Raw genomic sequence first — 9,419 nt, 5'->3', positions numbered from 1 at the left:
TTGGACAAAATGCCGTCAAATAAAATAAGTTTTCTTGTTTTTGCAAAATTTTTAAATCGTTGCACGTTCATTTAACGATTAAAGGAACATAAAATAACAGTACTCATAAATGGGTGTGTATGTAACCTTTTCGAATATCTGTCCTTAACACCTTCTTTTTTCAAACGACAGTTTAAAAAAATCCTATCTTCTATCTGGGTCTGTATTTCTAGCCTCTTTGTTTTCTAAATGTCAGTTTTGATTATCAATATTCAAGTGTAAAGGTGAAAATGTTGACCATTCTAGTAAGTTACTAATGCAGTAACAAAGGAATATGATATACCAGGGTGTATTTCATTTTTTTTGTTTATTTACGGCTTTGCTGATAATTACATTTATATCATATTCATTCTCTTCCAGGGATTTGGTTTTTTATAAATATGTGACATAGTTGGGTTTTACGTCAAACATGACGAACAAAGCGCGGGAAAATTTCTACAGAAGTGCTACAGTGATTGTTGATCACGGAAAGGAGGCCATGACTGCTGTCCTGGATGATGACTTGTCTAAAAGAAATTTAACATTTGTAGATTTTATCAATCAAAATCAACATGAACTTTACCATTTATGTTATAACAGACGACCATGTTGTCAATGTATAAATAATAGAATACCACTAGGTACTCCAAGTTCTAGAATCCTTCATGAAAATCAACTGGATGTATTACTAGACAAAAGTGGACCAAGACTCCCCAATCACAACCCTCAAACGAGATCAACGTTTTGTTGTTGTTTAGCCAAACCCAACCTGTCGTCTGCGTGTCTTGATATAACTCTTACCAGATGCTTGCTACTCAACTTTGCTGTTAATTGCCGAACGACTCCCCATTTAAAACAAACAATAGAAAATCTCATAGAATATAGAAATAAGATATATGGTCATGCCAAAGAAGCAAAAATAACTGACGCAGACTACCAAAAGTATAAAACAGCTCTTGAGCATATACTTTTAACCATTGCACGATTCTGTAAGTTTGAAGATAGAATGAAACAGAATCTTCTGGACGCTGAACAAAGACCTCTTGATTCCACAATACTGCTACAGTATCAAAATTTTCTTTTGCAAGAATTAAAACAACAAAGCGACACTGAAAACGTTAGTATATCAAACAAATCTGCATGAACAACACTGGCTTTATATAATAATACTGAACATACATCTATCGTGTTGTATGTTTGACGATAAATTTTTACCAAAATACACACTAGCAAAATGTAATTCCGCCAATCACAACCGAAGTATATTAAAAAGATTATTCAAATATTTGTTCTTCAAATAAAAAAAAAAGAAAGTATAAAAAATAATCGAATGAATTGTGACTTCAAACCAGTATTTCTGATTTGAACAATTTATTTACAATCGCAGGAAGTGCTGTTTCGTGTTTACAGATGTATTAAATATAAATTCGCACGAAAGTATGTTTATTTTAATTTACAGTATACTAGTATATAGATATAAGAAGATGTGGTATGAGTGCCAATGAGACTACTCTCTGTCCAAGTCACAGTTTGTAAAAGTTGACCAATATAGTTCAAAGTAAGGTCTTTAGCACGTATTAATTTGTTACTTCATTAATTAATTTTACAGAAGTCTATATTTGTGTTTTTCAATCAAATCTAAAAAATAAAAGCTCTTAAAGTTTCTAAGAAATACGGGGAAAGATAACAATCGTAACAATCGTAACAATTGATATCTTCCATATATTATTACCTTATCGTTAGGTGTCTTTATCTATTCTAGAAATTGGAAGAGATACAACAACAAATATCAACAAATAGCAGCATAGTACATAGTGAATTGGCAAAAATTGATGACAGAATCACCAAAATGGGTAAATATCTTTTGTTGCACGTACTACATTTTTTATTAGTCCCCAACCGACAAATTACCAGTCTAATATTATTTTTTTTCCAGAATGCTTGTTTTTCTTGTGGTTAATTATTATTTTCATGTTATACTGTATCCATTGTTCATTGCGGCTAGTCTCGGTTTACAATGAATTATGCAATGGTCGCATATATAATAATATGCTTATTGATATCAATGAATAAATTACTAATTTATCAAAGAAACATATGTAGATGTGTTCGTCAAAAACGAAATCCAAAGACACAACATACAAACAGAGGTCAACAATCATTTTTTGAAAACACGCACTTTTACACACTAAACAATACGATAGCAGTTCCGTAAGTGGTTCAATCAGATTGACAAGTGGCCACATTTATACTTACACTATAAAAATTCATAACGAAACTTTGCCTTTTAAATAAGCCACGTATATTTTAATGAGTCTATGAAAATATATACAAAGCGCCGAACTCATAAATAAAAATTACTCTTAGGCGTTATACGTACAGAATCAAAGAGAAAGACACAAAACATACAGTATATGAGAGACAAATACTGGAAGAAAATTCAACAAAAAGCCAATACAAAAATGTATACTGAAATACAATATTGAACAGCCTTGTCTAAAAAATCACGCGAAATAGGCATATGCCCTAAAAAGGTATACACAATCTTGATTAAAAGTAGACACAAAACAAGAAAAAAGAAAAATCTAAATAAAAAACGCAATTCGATAAAAAAGAGTTTTTAGCTGAGATTTAAAGCACTATAGTGACTTGTATTGTTTCAAACTGTTCCAGAGATTGTTTCAAAGAAATGCAGCTGGCCTGTCAAATTTTCTCTCGCAGTTCGTTGTTGTTCGCATTTTGAACTGTAAGTAGTTGCGTATAGCTTGAACTGAAAGATCGATGTAGGACGTGTACGTTGACTTGTTCAAGAATATAGGCAGGGCTGATGCTATTCAAAGCACAGTACAAATAAAAAAATTTTTTTTGTATTAGAGTCTTTATTTGCTAGATAACATTCTCGTGTTAGTGATAAAAAAAATCGAATTAAACTCACAGTTTCGAGGTACTTGGTAATGTACTTATACAGTCGCCCCTTTTTGAGGGGTTTGGCTGCCGGATAATAGAAGTCGGGATACCTTATTTCTAAAGTCAACTCAAAACTTTAGGTTGACGAATGGCTGATGCACATTGATATCAAATAATAACACTTAAAACATATGTTTGTTTTTGGTTTATTTGATTTAAAAAGATCACACACTCCTTACTGAATAACATTTTGATATTGCATGGTAGTATAAGTATATATTATAAAAAAAAATCACAATTCATATGTTTACAACTAATTTCTAAGATAGTAACAAATGTTTACAAAAGATTTAATATATTTAAATTTCATTTCATTACATATTCCAAGATAACAGAAAACAGAATATAATAGGTAAGTATGAGTATGCATCGTTTCACATTCATAATTACATCAATCATAAGGATGTAAGGGCATTAACATACCCCAAAGGCTCAAAACTGGAAATTTTGTTGATTAATTAAAAGAATAATAAAAGCTGAGCATTTAAATGTGCAGAATGTATGCTATTTGGATGTTACTCTTTTATCTAAATTGACATCTTCTAGTTTTGCTCGGAATATACTGACCATACTAATTTGGCAACCTTAGTTTTGAGAAAAGCACTATTTGAAAAGTGTATCCTTCTATGACATCTTAATAGAAGATATATTCGATCAAACACGTTTTTCTTTGTTAAGGCCTTAAGGTTAAAGTGCCCAAATTTCACCGACTACACTCATTACACATATTTAGCAAAAAAAATTGCAGCAGAAATCTTACAAGTTTTCTAAAGAATTTGTATTTTTTATTATTTGACATTATGATCGTGTTTCAAATAGGTAAAACATATCTAAATATTTACAAAACGTTGACAGTATATATTAACAGATTAAGTAATCACTGTAAAAAGTAAAATATTCAAAAACGTCGAATTTGTCGTCCTGAAAAGTCTTCTTATAAAAATAAGTAAATAAAATATTTAACGAGCATACATGTATTTTAAAAAATACATGTAGCTGCCATGGACTAGTGTCAAATTGTGTTAAATATTTGAAGAAATATAACAAAAGATCTGTAATTTTTTTTTAGGATAAATACAATTTGGGAATTCCTCATAACAGAATCATGGATTAAAGTTTGGAAGTTCGATCAAACCCATTTTTCTATGATTCAAATTTGGTTAAAAAATTAAATTGTTGGAACTTTATTGAAAAAAGGGTAAAACTTCAAAATATACAGAGTTTTGAGATATTTGTCTTGATACACTAGGATGGAAAAAAACTGTCAATATAGGTGCAATATGGATACCTTTACATTAGTGCATGTGAAAATGTGAATGATAAATATCAAAATAATATTGCGGAGCATTACCGTGACAGTACTTTAGATATACCTTTGGTTAATAGCTGATATTTCTACTAACCTTGGCAGTTAAAAAAGTACCTATATTTTGATGAAAACAAAATACTTAATTAATAATGTCCACCATATAATTGGGTTCAATTCACACATGATTGAATCATATCTGGTAAACTCCCGGTATCAGATCACACTGTGAAAAATTATATGGTCACTGTATATTAAAAATACTGTATTTGATTAAACAGAAGAGATGATTAACCTGCAGTATTGTCTCAATTATAAAATGGAAAAAAAAGCTTCAACAATTATCAAAGATTCAATGTTCATTAGAAATATGAATTCTATTGATTATCCAACTAACTACATCTTTTATAAATAACAGTCAGAAACAGAAATCTAATTCGTGTTGACAAGTTTTGAACAGTCCTATCATAAAAACCATTCTTACTGATATACACAATAACTGTTCTAGAGTAGATATGTTCTATTGCAGATAATCTTACAGCACTAATTAAGTTAGAATGGACCCAAACTGTATTGCGCCACTTGATATCTACTAAATTATTTCGTCAGAGTGGCTTTCACCAGGAAAATGATCACGGTCACGTGTAAGACTGAATCATGTTATATCATCAAGCTCTTCAATTTATATTATTTGGCCTTTTTTACACTTATTGATTCGAACGTCACTGATGACTCTTATGTAGACGATACGCTCGTCTCTCGCAAATATAAAAATTCAATCCCGGTATCTTTAAGGAAGTTCGCTACTTATTTTCAAAATTACTAGCTTTTTATAACACTGGTATATATTAATAGGGGAATGATAAAGGTATCAAAAGTGCAAAAAAAAAAATAGGTCAAAGTGCTTATTTTTGAGATAGTAGCAATTAAAATTTTGGTAAAAAATGCTCTCTCTGAATTTTTTTTATAGCTTTATTATTGACAAGTTTAAGTTCTCGTAAACTATTAAAAGAAAACATAGATTTTATAAGACTTTACAGATGGCTTATAATCATACACGTAAAAGATTAATAAATACAAGAATGGGGATTAATGGGGGATTTTTTTAAAATGTATTTAAATGGATAAAACCAGAGGATTTCGAAAAACTGACAAAAATTCCAAAACATGACAAGCGAGCTTCCTTAATGACTTTATTTGAAATCATTTTTATGCTGCAAATTTCATATAACATGTATAATTTAATCTACTTTTAGACCAAACCAAGGCTTGCATTGCACAACATGAAGAAGATGAAACATATTGTCCAACATTGGGTGTGACAACTGCATGTGAAGTGATGGAAAAAAATAACATCGTAATTATCATGTCAAATCAAGGAGGTGGGAAATCAAAAACAAGTCTCCAAATAGCTACTATTTACAAGGAAAGGCATTTTTATCAGCCTATGATATTTTTTTCCGATGATATTGTAAGATATAGAGACCTTTTAAACTTTAATGAACAGTCCTTATTCATATTAGAAGATTTGTTTGGCAGAACAACTTTATCTTTTGATGAGGATACCCACAGAGGAATTTTTGATATTTTGTACAGTTGTATCAGTCAACCGTCTTGTAAATCAAAATTTATCATTACTATGAAAGGCAATCAGCAAACAAACAGAAAAATATTAGAAAAACACAAGCTGTTTAAAAAAGAGGTTATTTTGGAGTTGGACTTGAATCCACATGAAGTAAATTGGTATTTTAAGAAAGCGATATTGTTAAAGCATATGTCAAAACACAATATCAAGTCATGCGGAACATTCCATGAAAGATTTACACAATGTATCTCGGAGATCGTAGAAAATATTGATACATCCTTGCAGATATGCAGTGCATCAGTAGAAGCAATTTACACTAGCCGTTTTAAATCCGAGACTGGGTTTCCACTAGCTTGTCACTTATTTTGCAGTAATAGGAACTTTACTAGACAAGGTATACGATATTTTTCGCGTGCGTCTCAAGCATTAGTCGAGGAAATCAATCAGTTGAGAATCAAGGGATTTGATAACAATCTTTACATGTATAAGTATTCACTTCTAGTGTATACGGCCCTCAAAGATAAACTCAATGTAGATAACATAGATCAACAACTTTTGGAGTCGATCTTGGGTCATTTTGAAAAGCAAATGCATATTAAGACAGTCTTGATAAAAGAAGCATTTTCACATCTCAAGGCAACATATATGATTGAGCAGTATTCGATGTTACATCTTAATTGGAAACGTTCGAAGTTGTCGGATACTTATATGCTACAGCACTCTACTGTTAAGGAAGCTATTTTGATATCGTATGCCGATTTTGTAGGTTTTTCGCACTGTGATGCAGAATTCATATACGATTATGTTCGGCCTAAGGGTTTTAGAGATCAGAAAAGTGAAGACATGACATTCATTTTTACGGATTGTAAACCACTTGTAAAGAAACTACTCTCTTTAGCTTCTGGAAATCGTGCATGCTTTTCCATCGGTAAATATCTGAAAATAACTGGGTTAAAGAATAGAAACGATACAATGATTAACCATTTCTTTGAAGAAGCAAAAGAAAAAATAAGAATAAAGCAGTACGCATTTATTTTAGACGGACTGACAGACTTCGGATCTGAAAACGACTTTATTCTATTTCATCCTGATATTAGTAAACGTATAGTTTTGTACGGAAGCGCCGATGTTGTATGCTCTTTCTGTAAACCAATGGAATGTCCATTAAGTAATGATGGTTTTGTACAGGTTAAAGATCGTACATTACATACACGATTGTATTATATGCTCATTGGGGAAACATTTCACGAATACGAGACTGGGTCCGAAAGAGAAGGGCTGAACTATTTAAAAGAAGATGTAGAATTTAATCATTGCATGGAGCTTTATAGCAATAAGCGGAATGACTTTTTTTATGATGTTCAGAAAATTGGAAATTTTGTGTATCAGTTGCTTTTCATAGACGGTGGGAAGAAGGTTTCTGAAATGCTTTTGTTTGATTTGGTTGCAAAGCAATGTACCATACATCCTTGTATAGTAAAACATTTTTTTGACGGTCTTACAGATAGTGGAAGGCGAGTGGACTTTGTTAAGTTTTACCAAGCCTTTTCGAAAATAATGGTATTTCCTTTTGCTAGTATTCCAGTTGTTTTGAATCTTTGCCGACCTTGTACTCATCCTGAAGAAAGTAATAATTTCATCAAAATTGACGACATATTGCTGGCTAGCAAGTTAGCTGCACAATTTGAACCATCCGATATTTACGAATACCCCGAGTTGATTATTCCTGGTGAAACTTTTAGGAATAATGGTGCGTATGTTATTTACCTAGATAAAAGTTACTACAAAAAAGAGTATATAAAAGATATTGCAGAATATGTATTTAAATATGGAGTACAGACAAAAAACCAAAGCTTTCTCAAAACAATATTCGATAGATTTGTAATTTATGAAACAAGGGTTATAAACTTTAATTCCCCACTGGAAGATAATGAAGAAGGCGACTATGTATTAGATGATGATAGTGATGATGATAGTGATGATGATTGGGAACGTTACATTGATGTTGAGGAAGTGTCATCAGACATTTTAGGACACGTGTGCACAAGTATGGAAAGAAATAAAAGTATTGATAGCAGCAATACGTCAATCAGTTTAGACAACATGACTACCATTGAAAGAAAATTCAATTTGGACGAAGAAGATAAATTGACTAAAGAAGAAGAACATAATACAAAAGAAAGAAATCATGATACCCACAGCGAAATAAGTGAAGTGGTTAAAGACATTACTACTGAACAAGGATGCTCAACATGGACAACAGAATATCTGAGCAATCATCAAATTGAGGAAAGGAAAAATAAAGATTATGGTATATTTTACAAACCTTCCGATGTTTACGCTGAGTTTGGTTTTCCAAAAAAATATAAACGTCTATATTCATTTCTGAAAAAATTACAGATCTTATGGACAATTGAGGTAACCCGTTTCCGAGTGCATCGTTTTACATATCGAGATATTATGCGGGGTAATTTTAGGCGCCTGCAAGAAATGCTTTTTAAATCGGGTTACATTGTTGATGGTGAAGAGTACCATATGACGAGTTCTGACTCTGAATAGTTATTAAGTTTCCATGAGGACATAATTATATACATGTTATGACTTTCTTGTAATTAACAAAGACGAAATAATACGTGTTTTGACTTTCTTGTAGTTTACAAGGACGAAATAATACGTGTTTTGACTTTCTTGCAGTTGCCTGTAAGTCACATGATCACCAGTTTGTGGATTACTTTACATTTTGCTTTTGTTAATACATATAATTTTAAATACAAATTAAGTGATTAATTTAAAACGGTTGCAATGTTTATTTCAAGAAGGTAAACAAATGGTAATTGCAAAAATAATCTGAAAAATATCTTTTAATTTTTACGGAAAATAGTTAAACAATTTCCTAGAATGAAAAATCACTTTTTTTTCAAACAGGACCTTAGTTTACTTCCACTACTACATATATCAGTGAAGCGTAGGATGTCGCTAGCAAAAAGTAAGATAAAAAAATTACCGACTCCGAAGATATTACACAACGGAAGGTCCCTTATCAAATGACGAAATCAAAAGCTCAAAAACATCAAACGGACGAATCACAACTGTGATATACCTGGCTTAGTACATGCATTTACTTATGTTGAAAATGGTGGTCGCATGTGTGAACAAATAAAAAGGACATTATAAGTAAAAATGTAAAAAAACCCTTTAACTGCCTGCGAATTAAAACGCAACCTTTTACGATTGCCAAAGAGAGTTTGTTGACCATGATGGTATTTCCAACTCTCTTATGATCACGCATATGTTCCAATTATATTTACCTCAATGTCATTTCTTTTTTTTTCTCGATTGTGACATTATAGTTACTAAATGAAATTTATCACCGGATTGGTACTTACCATGAACAGCATGTCTGTACCTATTTGTTTATACATTCCATAAAACAAACTAAGCTAGTACTCAGTTATTGGAATTTTCACTCATACTTAGTTTACCAATTTAATGATCTACAGTGTTTGAAAAGAATGCTTACTCTCTTTCAAGACCAACAAATAA

At 31.4% G+C, this 9,419-nt stretch overlaps 1 long non-coding RNA gene across 1 annotated transcript; it reads left to right on the top strand.

Moving 5' to 3' along the window:
* Positions 1–403: 403 nt before the first annotated feature.
* Positions 404–7,513, top strand: LOC143071393 (uncharacterized). Its single transcript, XR_012976892.1, has 4 exons — positions 404–1,135; positions 1,781–1,871; positions 3,314–3,337; positions 5,548–7,513. It is a non-coding gene; the product is annotated as an uncharacterized LOC143071393 (long non-coding RNA).
* Positions 7,514–9,419: the final 1,906 nt, after the last annotated feature.

This window comes from Mytilus galloprovincialis, chromosome 4 (assembly GCF_965363235.1).
Source record: "Mytilus galloprovincialis chromosome 4, xbMytGall1.hap1.1, whole genome shotgun sequence".
Classification (NCBI taxonomy): domain Eukaryota; kingdom Metazoa; phylum Mollusca; class Bivalvia; order Mytilida; family Mytilidae; genus Mytilus; species Mytilus galloprovincialis.
This window is presented reverse-complemented; position numbering and strand designations above follow the sequence as displayed.